The sequence below is a fragment of the Pinus tabuliformis genome, chromosome 8, assembly GCF_031772625.1.
Source record: "Pinus tabuliformis cultivar Carrire ecotype Pingquan chromosome 8, CPIR1, whole genome shotgun sequence".
NCBI classification, from domain to species: domain Eukaryota; kingdom Viridiplantae; phylum Streptophyta; class Pinopsida; order Pinales; family Pinaceae; genus Pinus; species Pinus tabuliformis.
This window is the reverse complement of record NC_142294.1, coordinates 366,730,121-366,751,105: the sequence shown is the minus strand read 5'-3', so window position 1 is coordinate 366,751,105 and position 20,985 is coordinate 366,730,121.

Here is a 20,985-nt window from a genome sequence, read left to right as displayed (position 1 = left end):
GCACTGATAATACGCAGAGTTTCACAACAGCAATCACGCATATGCTCAGAACGTAGGCCCAAACCGCTGTCGCCGGCGTGAAATGAAGCTCGATGCCCAACTGAAATCGCTGTTAGTCAGTGTGAAGGGAGACTGGGCAGAAATCAATGGATTACCCTTTGCAACCACGCGAGTTCAAGAGCAGAATGCTGTTCGATGGAGTACGCAGGTCTCGAAGGGATCATCCAGCACTCACGAGAAAACCGGCTGCTTATGCTGAGCCTTTCAGATAACTCTTTCAGATATACGCCTTGATTCTGACCCTTGGTCTATCTGGCAAATTGAAACGTGAATCATTTGACTTCTTTGTGCATTTGCAGGTGCGATCTGGACGTGATGGCTTTTGCTTACACCGCAGCTTCTGATACCAATGCGCATATGCAAAATTCGTGGGACTCTCCTTTGCAAAAAATGATTTACTGCCGTCACACAGAAACGATGGTTTTAACCAATGAAACACGCTGTCATTTATGCATCCACGATAGATCAAAATATTGCACTCACGTTGAGACTCTTTGTGCGCGGGCAGAGAAAGGCTCCAGACGCCCTTATGCGAAGTCAGAAACCGGAGTATTGGCGTGTGATAATCATTTTAAGCTACCAATCAAGGAATGTGACACTGCCCCAGAAGTAAGCAGGTATCTGCAACAGGAGTTCTGGTTGAGACAAGCACTTTTGGAGACAGCACTGAGTATCGTAACCAAACAGATCTGCCCAAAAAAAAATTTCGAAAATTTTCATGTGATGAAATGAAGGCTAAAAATCCTAAACCCTAAAAACTGCATAAAACAAATATTGAAACCCTAGAACAGCCAGTTAATGTACAGACTTGGCCCCTTAACAGCCAGATTTAGCAGTAAATACAGAAATATTTTCAGATTATCAGAAATTTTGAACTTCACTGTGAACAGAAAGAAAATCTCTCAATGTAAAATAGAAAAGAAACTCTTAATGATTAACCCAGGGCACAATCAGCTGGGCTCTGCACAGAAGAGCCTGTGGGAGTCGGCTGGTTCAGCCTAGAACTTCCCCAAACGCCCACCTGTACCCTTTACCTAAAGATCTCCTGCACACCTCAAGCAAACATCAGTAAAGAGGGCGAGAAATGCTGCTAGATTTCAAGGAATAATGGAGATACCTGCCATTATTCTAGAAACCCTACAACATTCAAACCCTAGCACGTGAGCAAGATACCTGTACTCACAATACTTTGAAAACCAGCTATTATTAACTGCTGAAATCTGAAATATGCAGAAAAACAATCATCTCACAGCAATTCCGGAGAGTAACACCAGCCAGTTTTGAACCCCAAAGTCTTTTTATTAAACAGAAAATCAGATTACAAGAGAGCTTTTCAGTACAGACTCACAGATCAGATGATCTGAAATGACCACCTAAGACCCTATAAAAAGGAAATGATCCCAACGGCTAGTTTTGGGTGATCCATGTAGAACTGATCTCGACCGTTGATGAGGATCAAGACATCTCTTGATCTCATCCGTCGATTTATTAACTTAAAATATTATTATTTTATTAGTTAGGGTTTTTGCTTCATTTTTTTAATTTTTTATTATTTTATTATTTTTATTCATTTTTTTTAATTTTTTAATTCATTTTAAGATGGATCATCAAACTAAGCCGTTGGAAACATCACCTAGGACCTAGGACCTAGGACTCATGAGGGGATTTACAACTTTTTCAACCCTCAAGACACATTTCATCATGATTTTTACAATATTACATCTTAAGGGACAAACCCATTTAATACAGACCCTCACAAAACACCCAGCTCTGCGACACAACGATAATCTAGCAGATCAACACACTAGGATTCTCCTAAAGTTCTAATGACAAAATCAATCCCGGCTTTGGGGTCAGGTTTGAAGGAAAACTCTGCCGATCCGTGGATCGGTGAGACAAAAAACCTTCCGGGACGTAGATTATCATCAGAAAGTTAGGTCCACCTAGGCAAATTACATACATGACTTCATGTCTGCTAAGATTATTTACAGTTAATACATGCAGACTGGGTTTACAATCAAAAAGATCAAACTGCTGATGATGGCAGGATGGCACGGACATGCTGATCAGGTGCTGCTTCTTTCTGTCAAGAAAAACGGGGTGCACTGCATGGGTAGTTGACCAGTAGGGGTCAACACACCGGTGATCTGACACTGACCTTAACTCAAGATGAGTTTCCCCTTGCTACCTTTGCACTGCCTCTGTGTTAGCCTACACAGATATGCGTCAGCCTGCTGGGACCAATGTCTATCTCACTTTGTTGATCAACTGTTGCTTTGGAAACTAGATCTTCTGGCCTCTGGGCTCCCACTCTAGCTCCTGCCTTTGAATCTCAACTTCCCCTAGCAAATATGGATCTCCCTCTAAAGCTCTGCACTGCCTCTCTGCACTGCGTCAGCCTCTCTGTGGAGCACGTTGTCTCTCTGCTATGCACTCACTGGACTGGAAAAACTTCCTTCCGACCTTACTATCCCTGCCCCTCACTCACTGCCTCGAGACTACTGAATCACCTCCGACAACACACAGTTGCTACTCTAGAGTTCGATTTCCAAGCAATATCGAATTCCTTGCTCCTCAAGTGTATTCTCCAACCCCCATCGAATTTCTTCTTATAATCTTTTGTTGAGGCTTCAACGACCAAGATTAAAACATAATTCCTAGCTAAGATTAACTAGAAATCGATCCATGCCTTCTTCTAGAAAATTCTCACTATGACTTAATCAATACCCTTTAATTAACCAAATTTCCTAAGTTTAGACTTAGGAACAATTAAAATAAAAGTTAATTATTTTAATAAAGTCGTCTCTAGGTGTAATTTCTAGAACGATTTCTGTTTTTTGGAGAATACATGATTCTAGCCTCTCCACAAAATTTCGTGGCTAGAACACATCTGATGCTACAAAAATCAACACTCGCAAGGCCACTAATGCTTTGGACCACTTGGAAAAAACAACTCAAACACAAGTGAAAGCAACCATTCATTAGAGACTAATACCATAAATGCATCTAAGTGGACCATACTCAAGTGTTAACGACATATTAATACTTCAAACTGAGATCACCTCTTAATATCTAACTAGACCAAGTCCTATAAAGGTCTTCCCTATCTTTGTAGGGGTGGCTAAGTAGTCAATCCTATTAGGGGCTTCCAACCCCTAAGGGGAGGTGCCATTTCCAAGGTTAACCATTGAACCAATGGGTGTTGTTGTAAGTGAATGGAAATTAAGGGGAAAGACTTCCTGGCCAAGTGTCATGGTCAAGGGACCAGCAAATGGGAGTCCACATCCTGAGTGTATAGATGTAATGGAGGGAGCAATCATGGATGAATGAGTTACCCCACTTAGTTTGATTTTTCCACCCCTTTGATGTGTCTTTTACTTCATTTTGATAACGTTTGTGTTATGGTGCATAGCTCAAGGATCAAAGCTTGTTATTTAGGATAGAGAATTTAATTTACCCCTTAGGATGAAGTAGTTTATAGCTCATCAAGGTGGGCACATGTAAGGGTTCCTTTTGATGTGATGGATACTCGAGTTCTCAAAAACCCCATGGTTGCTAATCAGGAGGGTAGAGTTGACACTATTCATTTTCCCACACACTATCTTATGTCCCGACATCTTTTACATTTTGATTTTCTTTTTCTTTTGTTGTGGCCATATTATGTTTTTTCCATTCTTTTAGCTACATCAACTTCCAAAGCAATGTTTTATATCCCCAATCATGGATGTGGATAGGAGGGTGTCGTATCCTGACGAACCAATGACAAGTTAGACACGAAGAATGTAGATGGTATCAAGGGCTTATATTGTGACATGTTAAGTGTTAAGTATGGTGTAAGGGAGAATGAACATGCTATTTCATTCTAGGTTTTCCAAGTAATGCTCCCCTACAGCCCTGATGCCTTAAGGGATGTCCCACTAGAATAGAGTTAAAAATTAACCCCCTGGTAAGGTGAGAGAATAGATCTATAGCAAATATCAATCAATCATCCAGATCACCCCTTTACCATTACTAAATTCCTAAAACATTAAGTAAAATCACCTGAATGCAGCATGATCAAAGTACCTGTTAAGTGGTACCCCACCTTCATCTGAGAGGAATGTTGAATGGTGAGAGATGTAGTGAATGGTGGAAATAGTGGAGGAGATGGCATATTGTCATTATCAACCTAATGAGTAGGGCTACTAGTTGGTTGGTTGTCAAAAATCGGAGAGAAGTTTTCTCCTAGGGGGTTACCCATTTTGGTGGGTAACAAGTATAATTATCTCAAACTGTGTATCAAGTTTGCACTGGAATGGCCCTCATGTGTACATCTATATGACCCAAAGATGCTTGAAAAGGACCCTCTTCTTGACTATGTAGGATATTTCAAGAGTTATAATTGCATACCAATTTAGTGTCATGAATTCTCTCATATTAGCTTGAATCAAATTTGTCAATACACAAAAGGAGTTGTTTGTTTCCCTTTCATAGAAACGTTATTTTTAGTTTGATATGGCTTGTGGTAGAAAGTATATTCTACAGTAAGTTATTCTTTGAATTCAGATAAAAAGGATTCCATCAACTTGTGTGTAGTGGGTTGGTTGTTGTTATTAAGATTGTTTTTTTTTACATTCAATTGAGGCTTTGAAAATATACTGCCCTTTTATCTTTTTATGATTGATTCTTGTCTTCACAAAACAGATCTCTCTCCATCATATTTTAGTGTAGATATGGAGTTAGCCTTCCATATTGTGTTGGTGAAATTGTCTATAGTGCAACAATATTTTATAGGGAGGGCTCCCTAGTTGTTATTAGATTCACACTAATGAGCGAGAGGAAAATCTGAGTTGACAATGGTTTGTCTTCTGAGCTTCATTTGATTTTCCTCGACAAAAGCCTTGTATATCCAACAAGACAAATCAAGTGGAAATAGACTCATAATGTGTTTTGACACTGAGAGTACCACACTCTCAACTTTTGAATGTCGCAACAGACTCATACATCACCAACTACCATCCTTAAGCAAGAGAATGGTGCTCGTAAGTTGTCTTCTTTCTTTTTTATATTTCATTTATCGATTTCATATTTCAATTTCTAGTTCTACCATTTTCTTACAACCCCAAATCCTCACCTTAAATGATAAATCCTTACACACAAGTGAGACCCTAGGGATATTGTAGAAGGGCTACCCAATGTAACCTGAATGTCTTTTTCAGTTTGTGTACCTCAGTTATCCTCTGACACAGGGGGGAATCCCCGAAAGAAACTAAGTCTAATGACTAATAATAATTTGAAAGGGTTTTATACTATGGCTAAAGCTAACTTATGATATTTTTTAATGTATATTGCATAAATTACGGAAGTAGAATCTAAAATGATGTAATTTTGTATTTTAAGATGCATGTTGGAAGGAAAAGTTACAGTAAAACTTGGCAGCCTAGTGGAAAGCCTCACTAGGTCTATGCAACAATGAAATCAACCACAACTATCAATTTAGTGGTTTTTCTCCTAATCTTTTGTGATTATATATTATCCCCACAAGCAAGACCTCCCCAACAAGTCTCGGAGACTTAAGTAACCCGAGGATTCCCAGGTTAAATACCTTCTAAGTACGTACTAAATTTAAACAACTTAGAAATGTATTCAACAAGGTAATTCTCAAGGTGAAAAAGAGATAAGGAAGTGATGGCTATATCTAGAGGGCTGAGGTGAGTCCTAGAGATGCTCAAATAGTTTCGAAACACATACCACCATTATTTAAAGGATTTTTGTTATAAAATAGGTTTTGAGAGAACACTTTACATCATGCAAAATTTATGACAGCAATGATAAACTAGCCCACAAATGATGGTTATCAATAAAATATTAAAGCCAAGCATATAGGCAAAATAGAGAGGTTAAAACAATTTTTTGAATGGCTGAATTGCACACAACAGCTAGGAAAACCTAGATGTTAGAAGTAAAATTATGGGTGAAAAATGCATAAATTGATGATTTTCACTTTTCCAATGTAATAGATGCAAAACCTAGTTTTAGGAAAATGATATATAAGGTGAATTATTCTATCTAATGAAGATTTTCCAAACCTTAACCATTTTTAACCTTTACTTGCTTTGTTCCAGCACTTCTGCTGCTACCACTGATGGTGCTCTTCACCAGATCTCGCCTCATCTCCTCCTGCTGAAGAGCAGCCCACATACGATGCCAATCTGGTAGTTTTTCTCTACCCAAGATACTCTGGACAAAAACTTGACATTCTTCGAAAACATTGTTCAGAGCTAACCATACAAATTTTGTAGGCTCAGGCGCTGAACCTACTTCAGACAGATGGTCCCGGACATCTTGAAGCCTAGTAAGGAAGGGGTCTATACACTCCCCTTTCTGCATCATCGTGCATTCGAGCTTCTCCTCAAGATACATGTTTCATTTCTTGGAAGATCCTTTGTACAGCGTAGCAAGTGCTTCCCACATTTGTCAAGCAGTATCTTCGCCAGCTATGTGAGATACCACGTGATCTTGAACCTCATCGAGAATCAGCCTCTTTGCTTTCACCATCTCCTTCGTGTACTTCTTAAGCGGATCTGAATCTGTGGGTACAACTACCACACTATCGAGGTAAGTTTTGAGATCATGTTCATCTAGAAGGTAGGAAATTCTAGCCTTCCAGATCACATAGTTGGAGGCTCCCTCCCACCAATCTTGATCTTGCAACCCTGCTGATGCCATCTCTCTAAAAATGTTGAATTCCTCCTCTTCTCCTCTGCGTAGCTGCTGCCTAGCGATTCGCACTCCCTTTTTGAGTGAAAAACTCTACACAACTAATGCTGTTATGCTAGGAACATTCAAACTTCTGCGCTAAGTGTCCCTTGAGGAAATAATTTCCTCAGTGTGTGCTCTTCTTTCCTCTTGATGCTATTTGCGCTGGCAAACTACTGCAAATCTTCGTCCCCACTAAAGATCTGCTCTACAAGGAAAATATTGCTGCTCCCTTCCGCTTCTGGTAAGTTTCGATCTAGAAAATGTAATTTCTCTGTCGACTCACTCAGAGAAGTAGACCTTTCCTCAAAACTCGACCCTCTTGGCCCAAGGACTGCGCTTCCTCTAGGGTTAGGAATTGATGCTTACGCAGAAATTCGAACCTCTTTCTCCTCTACTGCTACTGAGCTCTTTGGCTTCTATCCATGCTCCGATACCATGTGAAAACTCGATAATCCTGAATACTACTGTAGCAACTGATAATGTTTCTTCTATTTGTTAAATTAATCAAAAAAATTATTTGCAGTTTCCTACGGAAAATATCAAAACATGTACACTGTGCCATCACAAAATAAATATTGTGGAAGAAATAAAAACACTAGAAAAATAAATGCACACACAAAATAAAGCACTATTATTTTTGGACCATTGTCCTCGGAAAAACCCAACTTAGGAAAATTGGTGTAGTAGTTGAGGGTTTATTATTATGCAGTAGTAAATCTGAGTAAAAATATATGGAAGCCTAAATCTAGATTTTCCATACAGAGAAAATGACGGACAGAAGTCTAGTGAGAAAAATCTCACTTCCACCGGTGATCCGACACTGACCTTAACTCAAGATGAGTTTCCCCTTGCTACCTTTGCACTGCCTCTGTGTTAGCCTACACAGATATGCGTCAGCCTGCTAGGACCAACGTCTATCTCACTTTGTTGATCAACTGTTGCTTTGGAAACTAGATCTTCTGGCCTCCGGGCTCCCACTCTAGCTCCTGCCTTTGAATCTCAACTTCCCCTTGCAAATACGGATCTCTCTCTGAAGCTCTGCGTTGCCTCTCTGCATTGCGTCAGCCTCTCTGTGGAGCACGTTGTCTCTCTGCTATGCACTCACTGGACTGGAAAAAATTCCTTCCGACCTTACTATCCCTGCCCCTCACTCACTGCCTCGAGACTACTGAATCACCTCCGACAACACACAGCTGCTACTCTAGAGTTCGATTTCCCAGCAATATCAAATTCCTTGCTCCTTAAGAGTGTTCTCCAACCCCCATCGAATTTCTTCTTATAATCTCCCGTTGAGGGTTCAACGACCAAGATTAAAACATAATTGATGGCTAATATTAACTAGAAATCGATCCATGCCTTCTTCTAGAAAATTCTCACCGTGACTTAATTAATACCCTTTAATTAACCAAATTTCCTAAGTTTAGACTTAGGAACAACTAAAAAAAAGTTAATTATTTTAATTAAGTCGTCTCTAGGTGGAATTTCTAGAACGATTTCTGGCTTTTGGAGAATACATGTATTCTAGCCTCTCCACAAAATTTCGTGGCTAGAACACATCCGATGCTACAAAAATCAACACCCTCAAGGCCTCTAATGCTTTGGACCACTTGGAAAAAACAACTCAAAATCAAGTGAAAGCAACCATTCATTAGAGACTAAGACCATAAATATTAATACTTCAAACTGAGACCACCTTTTAATAACTAACTAGACCATAATGGTCTTCCCTATCTTTGTAGGGGTGGCTAAGTAGTCAATCCTATTAGGGGCTTCCAACCCTAAGGGGAGGTGCCATTTCCAAGGTTAACCATTGAACCAATGGGTGTTGTTGTAAGTGAATGGAAATTAAGGGGAAAGACTTCCTGGCCAAGTGTCATGGTCAAGGGACCAGCGAATGGGAGTCCACATCTTGAGTGTATAGATGTAATGGAGGGAGCAATCATGGACGAATGAGTTACCCCACTTAGTTTGATTTTTCCAACCCTTTGATGTGTCTTTTACATATTTTTGATAATGCTTTGTGTTATGGTGCATAGCTCAAGGATCAAAGCTTGCTCTTTAGGATAGAGAATTTAATTTAACCCTTAGGATGAAGTAGTTTATAGCTCATCAAGGTTGGCACATGTAAGGGTTCCTTTTGATGTGATGGATACTCAAGTGCTCAAAAACCTCGTGGTGGCTAATCAGGAGGGTAGAGCTAACACTATTCATTTTCCCACACACTATCTTATGTCCCAACCATCTTTTACATTTTGATTTTCTTTTTCTTTTGTTGTGGCCATATTATGTTTTTTCCATTCTTTTAGCTGCATCAACTTCTAGAGCAATGTTTTATAGCCCCTGTTGACCACTACTGGTCAACTGCCCATGCAGTGCACCTCCTTTCTGTTGGCAAGAGAAGGGTAGCTCCTGAGCGATGTGTCCGTCCCAGCCTACAGTCATCAACAGCTTGATCATTTTTGTTGTAAACCCAGTCTGCATATATGAGTTGTAAATAATCTAAGCAGATCAGAGTCATGTATGTAAAGTTGCCTAGGTGGACCTAACTTTCTAATGATGATCTGCGTCCCGGGAGGTTTTTAGTCTCACCGATCCATGGATCGGCAGAGTTTTCCTTCAAACCCGACCCCAAAGCCGGGATGGATTTCGTCATCAGAACTTTAGGAGAGTCTTATATGTTAATCTGCTAGATTATAGTTGTGTCGCAAAACTGGGTGTTCTATGAGGGTCTGTATAAAGTGGGTTCATCCCTTTGAGATGTAAATTGTAAAAAATCATGATGAAATGTGGCTTGAGGGTTGAAAATGTTGTGAATCCCCTCATGAGTCCTAAGTCCTAGGTCTTAGTTTGATGATCCATCTTAAAATAAATTTAAATTTTTTTTAAATGAATAAAAATAATAAAATTAAAAAATAAATAAAAAATTAAAAAAAATAAAATAAAAAATAATAAAAAAAATTAAAAAATAATAAAAAATAAAAAAGCATAAAGCAAAAACCCTAAGCAATAAAATAATAATATTTTGTGGATCACCCAAAACTAGTCGTTGGGATCATTTCCTTTATATAGGGTCTTAGGGGGTCATTTTTGAGGTTTATCTGATCTGTGAGTCTGTACTGAAAGCTCTCTTGTAAACTGATTTCTGATTAATAAAAAGACTTTGGGGTTCAAACTGGCTGGTGTTACTCTCTGGGATTGCTGTGAGGTGTTTGCTTTTCTGCATATTTCAGTTTTCATGCAGTTAAAATAGCTGATTTTTAAAGCATTGTGAGTACAGGTATCTTGCTCACGTGCTAGGGTTTGAATGCTGTTAGGGTTTCTGGAATAGTGGCAGGTATCTCCATTATTCCTTGAAATCTAGCATCATTTCTTGCCCTCTTTGCTGATGTTTGCTTGAGGTGTGCAGGAAAACTTTAAGTGAAGGGTATTTGTGGGCATTTGGGGAAGTTCTGGGCTGAACCAGCCGACTCCCACAGGCTGTTCTGTGCAGAGCCCAGTTGTTTGTGCCCTGGGTTATCTTTAAAATTCATTTTCTGTTTTTACATGAGAGATTTTTCTTTATTTTCACAGTAAAGTTCAAATTTATGATATATTGAAAATGTTACTGCAATCATGGTTAAATCTGGCTGTTCTAGAGCTGTAAAATTTTGATTTTAGGCGAAATTTCAAGGGTTTTACTGCAAAATTTTGCATATATCTGCTGGGCTCTTGTTGTCTTGTCTCCAGGGTTATCATTTCGCTGCCTGAATTGCCGGAAGCAGCAGGCTCATAAACAAACCATCATCTTACTTTGAGCTAGATTACAAATTCATTTCATTCAGCAGATGCCAGAAATCTGAGGAAAGCAACTCGGTTATCAAGTGTAGGCTGGGGAAGAAGGCTGTGGATCCTTGTTATTGTCGAACACCTGCAAGACAGCAACAGAAAACATTCTGAGCGTATTTGATTTTGATCGCCATTGCTGTGTGTGCGTAACAGGTAAGTACCAAACCAATTTTTTTTGGCTGCTATCACCCTCTGCCTGTCGTTCTCATATGAATGCGCATTTCAAATACATGTTCCAAGCATGCGTATGGTTCTAGATAGCTCGATTTTGCCAACGTTTTCTGCATTTTTTGTGAAGGGTTAGCGTAAGTCTGCATTTTCATTTTTTTTTTACAGTTGGGCGTTTTTCTTCTGGTCGTGTTTCAACATTGTTTCGTCTCCCTATCTTATTGCTGAAGTCGAATACGTATGTCTGGGGGAAGCAGTCACACATTGTTCTAAAAGAAAAAAAAAAAAAAAAAATCGTATGCGTGGGCATCAAAACCCTGTGCACGCCATCAAAACGCCCTCCTTTCAGCTGCGTGATCTTTCTTTTTGCCCCAGCATAGTGATTTCGTCCCCATCGTTTTTCTGATCACCCCTTTGAAACTCTGCGTCACAGTCATTTGCGTCTTCGGTTTGGCTGCGAGTCGATTTCCCTTCACCGTCTGCTGCGCTCTCATCATCGGTTTCACCCTTTCATATTTCTCCCTTCGCCCTCTTCACCTGTCTGCGGCATTTCGATTCACGCTTCAACAAATGTAGGGTTACGTCTGCTACAGCTCCCCTTGGTCATTTCGGATTTACGTTTATAGTTTTTCAAACAAAAAACTAAAGAAACGAATTCGATGTGTTTTGATAGCGTAGGCGTGGGTTTGTAATCTTTGCTTTTTTTATAGCGTAGGTTAGCGTAGAGTTTTTTTTAGATTTTAATTTTTTTTCATATAGTTAGATTTCATATAATTAAAAAATCATAAAAATATTTTAGTTTTTAGTTTTATATAGCTTATTTTTATTTTATGCTTTAGTTTTTTAATGTTTTAGATTAATTTTAGTTAGATTTAAATTCTGTTTTATTTTAATTAGATTTATTTCATATTTAGATTTTAACTGTAATTTTTTGTTTAGATTTTAATTTTTAGTAGATTTTTTTTTATGATATTAAAAAAAAAAAAAAAAAAAAAAAAAAAATTCGAAAAAGCATAATTTTTTTTTTGTGTGTGTGGAGAATCACTTCTACTGCATTCAGTCGTTTATCATTGCATATCTTTCACACTGAGATCTGAGCACAAATTAAATATCTGGATTCACTGTTATTTCAAGCAATTTATCTCTCTTAGTTTGCCGGATATTGTTATTCGAGGAACTTTGTGGCTTTTACTGGATATCTAAAGCATTGTTCTGATCTTTTGATGATAGGTGATTGTTGTTTATGATGCATGCTCCTATATCACCTAGAAAGTAATCGTTTAGGCACTGGTCTATCAAATCAATAAAACCATTTTAGTGCATCTCGTCTCTCAGCCAAGCTGTTTGGCAGTTGGCCTTCATCTTTCCTCAGGGTCTACCCCCCTTAGCCGTGGGAGACAGGCTTAAACGGAGGGACCGGGGATCAGAGTGACAGCCCCCGGTCTGAGCGTTGTCGTGCCAGTTTGCGCGACAACATTTTTGGCGCCATTGCCGGGGATAGAGTTTTTCTGTCCTTGGTTCTTGTTTTTCAAGCTTTTCTGTGCTTAGCTTCTTGTTCAAGTGGCGACTCCACTTCCTATATTATCTACAAGAGTGTACACTAGAAGACATCCAAGCAGTTTGTGCAATCCTACTCCTGATCCTGAAAAGGTTTATAGGGTGCGATCACACAAACTCGCTTCTCGTACACTTCTTGGAAATCTTGGACAAGAAGCCCTCTCCGATATTCATTTGCTCTTTAAAGGTCAAGTTAGGCGCAACACCATGAGTCTGTTGGGTCCTTGTGATTTCTCTAACATTCCTGGAGCCCCCAATGATATCCCATCTGTTGGGATAGACAAATTGCCTAGCTTTCATGGAGATAATGCCATTACTGTTAATTCCCATTTGCGAGATTTCAACATATGGATGGCTAAGTACGCTAGATCTCCTGATTTTGATCATGAGGATGTCAGGATGACCCTTTTTATCTTGACTCTAGGAGGTGATGCTCATGACTGGTTTACAGAAAAACCTCCTAATTCGTTTGACTCTTTACAATCAATCATTAATTCATTTAGAGAAAGATATGGAGATAAAAGAGAGGGACGACATCTTGTAAGAGCTCTTACTCTGATGAGAAAGAGAGAAGACGAAACTGTTGAGGAATTTAATAGAAGGTTTAATAGCATTATTAGAGAATTACCTCAAGACTATAAACCTTCAGATAAAACTCTCCAAGATTTTTATATTGATGCCTTTGGTCCTGAGCCATCTTATGAGTTAAGGCGTGCTAAACTTACTGATTATCGAGCTTGCCAAACCTTAGCTGTAGAGCTTGAGAAGGACAAGGCAGCTTCTGGGAAGTCTGAAATCCCAGGGTTTGATAGGGCTGCTACGAAACTAAAGGAACCTAAGGGAAAAGCAGCCCAGGAGCCAGAAAGTGAGCTTGTTCTTAAATTGCTTCAAAAAATTGAAACCATGGAAATCAATCATAATAAGGAGATAAACACTTTGCAGAATAGGTTAATTCAAATGGAAAGAGCGCAACCGCAAAATTTTCAGCCTCGAAATAATAATAACAGAAATAGTAACTGGCAAAGAAAGGGTCAATCTAGTGAGCAAAGGCCCCCTAATCCGCTTACCAACCTGGTGGATGATGCTCCTCCTTACTGTCGTGCTTGTGCTGATTTTCACGAAGAGTCCTCTTGTCCCATTATCAGAAGACTTCTCGATAATGGAATGCTTGGGACAGGCGAGCAAATAAACGTAGTAGGGAGCAAGTTTCCTTTGCCCATGAATGATTGGATAGAGGTTAAGGAAAGGAGCTATGATGTTGTGAATCCTCAATCTGCTTTTGGTATAAATAACCTTGAAAATGAAGATGACATTTTGGCCAGGTTATATGGCGAGAAACCCTCTCCTGAGAAAATTCTGGAAATTGCGAGAGATAAGGGTTTAACATATCAGAGAAGGGATAAAGAGCAGAGCGGGAATCACATTCCTCCTCGAACTTTAAACCCTGGTATACACTCTGGAATAGATGTCGATTTGGGGAGTTGGTTTAATAATGCTAAAATCTGGGTTCCCGTATCTGAGATTGCTAAGATCCCATCCCAAAGAGACAAGTTACTAAAAGCAATTCAGGGTCCTCAAGTCAATGCTTCTCAACAGAAGATTCGTGAGGTTGACTATCAGGATGCTCCTATTTACCTGCAAAGCGTAGATGCCGATAACAAGGATCATCAACCCTTCTTTATCACCTTGTTAGTCAATGGGTATAAATTGAATAACTGCATGTTGGATTCAGGTGCATCTGCTTGTGTTATGACTAAAAGGGTTATGGAACAGCTTAACTTAAGAGTTTCCAGACCCTACTATAATATATGTGCCATGGATTCTAAGAAAATCGAAGTACATGGTTTAATCAAGGATTTGCAAGTTCATCTTTCGGTCTACCCAGACATCATGGTGGTTATGGATATTGTTGTCGTTGATGTACCTGATGCTTGGGGTATGCTGTTATCTAGAAAGTGGGCCTCTGATCTAGGGGGGAGCATTCAAATGAATTGGTCATATGCTATGATTCCTTCTCCTAGCGGTGACGGTTTCGTTAGAATAAATAGAGAGCCTGAGAGGAAATTTCATGTTGAGAATCCTAAAAAGCCTCATAACGAAATAATTAGAGAACAATCTGACATCGGGAACTATGCTATCCTTTCTAACTTCATAACTCTTCCCGACGAAAAGGTCAAAAGTCTTAAAGATGAAGTCTGGTATATGTATTTCGATGGTGCTTTCTCTAGTCATGGTAAGGGTGCTGGAATTGTGCTTAGGTCTCCCCTTGGTCACGTATTCAAGTTTGCCTATCGTCTAGAATTTGAAGCGACCAACAATGTCGCTGAGTATGAAGCCATATTGTTGGGCCTTGAATTGGCCAAAGCCTTGAAGATTAAGTTGCTTAGCATAAAGGGGGATTCCGATCTGGTTATCATGCAGCTCAAGAACAAATTCACATGTAGAAATCAGAGATTAAGAAACTATCGAAATGCTGTGTGGGATACTATGGAGCACTTCGATGCCCTTAACCTTGAGGCGATTCCTAGAGAGCTGAATAGTTCGGCAGACGAACTTGCTGTAGCTGCTACCACTTTCCAGTTGACTGATGAGTTAATTAACGATAAGATTAAAATGGAAGTAATATTCAGACCATCTGTCCCAGACAACTCAGAGCATTGGCAAGTTTTTAATGATGAAAAGCAAGTCGTTCGTTTTCTCAATAGTCTAGACGAGTTTGAGGATTTCCAGTTAGTTTCTGATGAGGAGGGGTCTTTAGATCATAGATATATCATAAATCCCACTCCCATAAATGTGGTTGCCTTAGAGCAACATTTTGATCGGCATGATGCCACGAAGCTGAGAGAAGAAAACAAGATGGACCCAGGTGAGTACCTTGAAGTCAACATTGGTACTTCTGAAAATCCTAAAATAATTAAAATCGGTAAAGGTACTAGTTTGGAGGAAAGGAAAAAGTTGACTGATTTACTTCGCGAATATCGAGATGTTTTAGCTTTTTCCTATGATGAATTGAAGGGCTATAGGGAGGATGTTATGGAGCATACTATTCCATTAAAGGACGAAAATGCTAGTCCCTTCCGACAGAAGCTTAGGCAGATTAATCCTAAGTTAGCCCCCCTGGTCCAGAAAGAGCTTACGAAAATGCTTGCAGCAGGGATCATCGCTCAAACTAGGCATTCGACATGGTGTTCGAATTTAGTGATTGTCAGGAAAAAGAATGGTACAATAAGACTTTGTGTCGATTTTAGAAACCTTAATCTAGCGTGCAAGAAGGATAATTACCCTTTGCCAAAAATGGAAACTTTGTTGCAAAGAGTAACTGGGTCTGGGATGATGTCATTGCTAGACGGTTTTTCTGGGTATAATCAAGTTTGGGTTAAGAAGGAAGATCGACACAAGACCACATTCACAACACCATGGGGCACTTTTGAATATATCAGAATGCCATTTGGGTTAACAAATGCTGGGGCTACTTTCCAGAGGGCCATGGATTATGCCTTCAAAGGATTAATCGGGAAAATTATCGAAATTTACCAAGACGATCTTACTGTTTTCTCTAAAGATGGTATCAGCCATATAGATCATCTTAGGAAAGTTTTCGATAGATGCAGAGAATATGGAATCTCTTTGAATCCGGCTAAATCTGTCTTTGGGGTAACTGAAGGGAAACTTCTGGGTCATATCATTTCTAAGGAAGGAGTCAAGGTCGATCCTGAACGAGTTGAAGCAATTCAAAAGATTCCTCTCCCGCATAACCTCAAGTCCCTTCAGTCTTTCCTCGGAAAGATAAATTTTATTAGAAGATTTATCCCAAATTATGCGGAAATTGCTAAGCCCATTCAAAGTCTTCTGAAGAAAGATGTGAAATTTGTCTGGCAGGAAGAGGGCAAAAGGGCTTTCCAAGAAATCAAGTCTGCTATCGTGAAAGCTCCTGTTCTTGTTAGTCCTGATTACTCCAAAGATTTCATCATTTTTTCTTTCGCCTCTGAGGATACCATTGCCGGTGTCTTGCTTCAAAAGAATAAAGATGGTCACGAGCAGCCTATCGCTTTCATGAGTAGAGCACTTCAAAACTCCGAATTGAAGTACAATACCATGGAAAAGCAGGCTTATGCCCTGGTCAAGTCTCTTAAGCATTTTAAAACTTATGTGGGTTATTCTAAGATTATTGCTTTCGTCCCACATTCTGCTGTTAAGGACATATTAACTCAAACTGATTGCTTAGGGACGCGTGCTAGGTGGGTTACTAAGATACAGGAGTATGATTTAGAAATTAAACCCACCAAGCTGATCAAAGGCCAAGGTTTAGCTCAAATGTTAACGGAAAGTAATGAAAGGACTCTTGGTTTGTTTTGCCTTGACGACCTATCTTCACCAGAATTGAGAAGATTAGCAGAGCATGAATGGTATAAGGACATAGTTTACTACTTGACAAATCTTTCATGTCCTAATCACTTAGTCGCTCATAAGAGAAGGGCTCTTAGACTAAAAGCCACTAAGTACTGCCTTATGAAGGATGGCCTTGGATGGAGAAATCCTGAGGGCATAGTGCTTCGGTGTGTTGACGATGTTGAGTCCAAAAGATTAATTTCAGATTTTCATTCAGGATTTTGTGGTGGTCATTATGCTGCTAGAACTACCGCCCACAAAATCCTGAGAGCTGGCTATTATTGGCCTTCGATTTTTTCTGATGTGCACAAGTTTGTTAGAACGTGTCAAGCCTGTCAACTGTTCACTGGGAAGCAGAAGCTTGCTGCCCTTCCTCTACAACCTGTTATTGTAGAGGCACCTTTTCAGCATTGGGGTCTGGACTTCATAGGGAAGTTCCATGAAAATTCTAGCAATGGCTACTCTTGGATTTTGACTGCTACTGATTATTTCACTAAATGGGTTGAAGCCGTTCCTGCTAAGAATGCCACTGAAAAGGTGGTTATGGATTTCATTGAGAATAATATCATTACTAGATTTGGTGTCCCCGCTAAAATCACTACTGACAATGCCAAGGCTTTCAGTTCGTCAGAGTTTACATCTTTTTGTTTCAAATATGGCATTGTCTTATCTCACTCGTCGAATTACTATCCTCAGGGTAATGGTTTGGCTGAATCAAGTAATAAAAATCTCATAACCATTATAAAGAAGATAGTAGGAGATAACAAGAAAGCTTGGGACAGCAAAATCAAGTACGCTTTGTGGGCAGACAGAATTACTAAGAAGAAATCTACTGGTAAATCTCCCTTTGAATTGGTTTATGGCTTGAATGTTACCTTACCTGTGCACCTAAGATTGCCAGCTTATCAGCTTCTCCAAAATTTTTCCGATAATGAAGATGTTGTTCAGAATAGGATAGATCAGATTGTGGAATTGGATGAGGCTCGTCGGATAGCTTTTGAGACTATATGTAAAAATCAATCTAATATTAAGAAAAGCTTTGATAAATGCTCTCGATCTAGATCTTTGCAGGTTGGAGTTATGGTTTTACTTTGGGACTGCAAAAATGAGAGGCCGGGAAAGCATAAGAAGTTTGACAGCTTGTGGTTGGGACCGTACATCATTAGAGATATAGCTGGACCAAACTCATTCCACTTGAGCAGATTGGATGGTGAACCACTTCATCTACCAGCGAACGGCCAAATGCTCAAGCTGTTCTTCAGAGATGATATCTGATGCCATGGGGCATCTTTTGTATTGTATTTCTATCCCTACTCCTTGTCTTTTCAGCATTTTATTTCTGTTTTTAGGATTAGATTTACTTTTCATGTTATTAGTTAGTCAATAAATGAAGAGCTTTTATCTTTCCTGTGCTTAATGTATATGATGATTTTGGAATGGACGCTACTTATTTTTATTTGTGTGTTGTATGGATGCAGATTCTGGATTCTCACATTCCTACCAGTGCAGCAACGTGTCCCCAAGTAGAGCCAGATGTTGACCACTACTGGTCAACTGCCCATGCAGTGCACCTCCTTTCTGTTGGCAGAGAAGGGTAGCTCTTGAGCGATGTGTCCGTCCCAGCCTACAGTCATCAACAGCTTGATCATTTTTGTTGTAAACCCAGTCTGCATTTATGAGTTGTAAATAATCTAAGCAGATCAGAGTCATGTATGTAAAGTTGCCTAGGTGGACCTAACTTTCTAATGATGATCTGCGTCCCGGGAGGTTTTTAGTCTCACCGATCCATGGATCGGCAGAGTTTTCCTTCAAACCCGACCCCAAAGCCGGGATGGATTTCGTCATCAGAACTTTAGGAGAGTCTTATATGTTAATCTGCTAGATTATAGTTGTGTCGCAGAACTGGGTGTTCTATGAGGGTCTGTATAAAGTGGGTTCATCCCTTTGAGATGTAAATTGTAAAAAATCATGATGAAATGTGGCTTGAGGGTTGAAAATGTTGTGAATCCCCTCATGAGTCCTAGGTCCTAGGTCCTAGGTGATGTTTCCAAACGGCTTAGTTTGATGATCCATCTTAAAATAAATTTAAAATTTTTTTAAATGAATAAAAATAATAAAATTATAAAATAAATAAAAAATTAAAAAAAATAAAAAAAAAAAAAATAATAAAAAAAAAAGCATAAAGCAAAAACCCTAAGCAATAAAATAATAATATTTTGTGGATCACCCAAAACTAGCCGTTGGGATCATTTCCTTTATATAGGGTCTTAGGGGGTCATTTTGGAGGTTTATCTGATCTGTGAGTCTGTACTGAAAGCTCTCTTGTAAACTGATTTCTGATTAATAAAAAGACTTTGGGGTGCAAACTGGCTGGTGTTACTCTCTGGGATTGCTGTGAGGTGTTTGCTTTTCTGCATATTTCAGTTTTCATGCAGTTAAAATAGCTGATTTTTAAAGCATTGTGAGTACAGGTATCTTGCTCACGTGCTAGGGTTTGAATGCTGTTAGGGTTTCTGGAATAGTGGCAGGTATCTCCATTATTCCTTGAAATCTAGCATCATTTCTTGTCCTCTTTGCTGATGTTTGCTTGAGGTGTGCAGGAAAACTTTAAGTGAAGGGTATTTGTGGGCGTTTGGGGAAGTTCTGGGCTGAACCAGCCGACTCCCACAGGCTGTTCTGTGCAGAGCCCAGTTGTTTGTGCCCTGGGTTATCTTTAAAATTCATTTTCTGTTTTTACATGAGAGATTTTTCTTTATTTTCACAGTAAAGTTCAAATTTATGATATATTGAAAATGTTACTGCAATCATGGTTAAATCTGGCTGTTCTAGAGCTGTAAAATTTTGATTTTAGGCGAAATTTCAAGGGTTTTACTGCAAAATTTTGCATATATCTGCTGGGCTCTTGTTGTCTTGTCTCCAGGGTTATCATTTCGCTGCCTGAATTGCCGGAAGCAGCAGGCTCATAAACAAACCATCATCTTACTTTGAGCTAGATTACAAATTCATTTCATTCAGCAGATGCCAGAAATCTGAGGAAAGCAACTCGGTTATCAAGTGTAGGCTGGGGAAGAAGGTTGTGGATCCTTGTTATTGTCAAACACCTGCAAGATAGCAACAGAAAACATTCTGAGCGTATTTGATTTTGATCGCCATTGCTGTGTGCGCGTAACAGGTAAGTACCAAACCAATTTTTTTTGGCTGCTATCACCCTCTGCCTGTCGTTCTCATATGAATGCGCATTTCAAATACATGTTCCAAGCATGCGTATGGTTCTAGATAGCTCGATTTTGCCAACGTTTTCTGCATTTTTTGTGAAGGGTTAGCGTAAGTCTGCATTTTCATTTTTTTTTTACAGTTGGGCGTTTTTCTTCTGGTCGTTTTTCAACATTGTTTCGTCTCCCTATCTTATTGCTGAAGTCGAATACGTATGTCTGGGGGAAGCAGTCACACATTGTTCTAAAAGAAAAAAAAAAAAAAAATCGTATGCGTGGGCATCAAAACCCTGTGCACGCCATCAAAACGCCCTCCTTTCAGCTGCGTGATCTTTCTTTTTGCCCCAGCATAGTGATTTCGTCCCCATCGTTTTTCTGATCACCCCTTTGAAACTCTGCGTCACAGTCATTTGCGTCTTCGGTTTGGCTGCGAGTCGATTTCCCTTCACCGTCTGCTGCGCTCTCATCATCGGTTTCACCCTTTCATATTTCTCCCTTCGCCCTCTTCACCTGTCTGCGGCATTTCGATTCACGCTTCAGCAAATGTAGGGTTACGTCTGCTACAGCTCCCCTTGGTCATTTCGGATTTACGTTTATAGTTTTTCAAACAAAAAACTAAAGAAACGAATTCGATGTGTTTTGATAGCGTAGGCGTGGGTTTGTAATCTTTGTTTTTTTTATAGCGTAGGTTAGCGTAGAGTTTTTTTTAGATTTTATTTTTTTTTCATATAGTTAGATTTCATATAATTAAAAAATCATAAAAATATTTTAGTTTTTAGTTTTATATAGCTTATTTTTATTTTATGCTTTAGTTTTTTAATGTTTTAGATTAATTTTAGTTAGATTTAAATTCTGTTTTATTTTAATTAGATTTATTTCATATTTAGATTTTAACTGTAATTTTTTGTTTAGATTTTAATTTTTAGTAGATTTTTTTTTATGATATAAAAAAAAAAAAAAAAAAAAAAAAAAAAAAATAAAAAAAAAATTTCGAAAAAGCATAATTTTTTTTTTTTTTTTTTGTGTGTGGAGA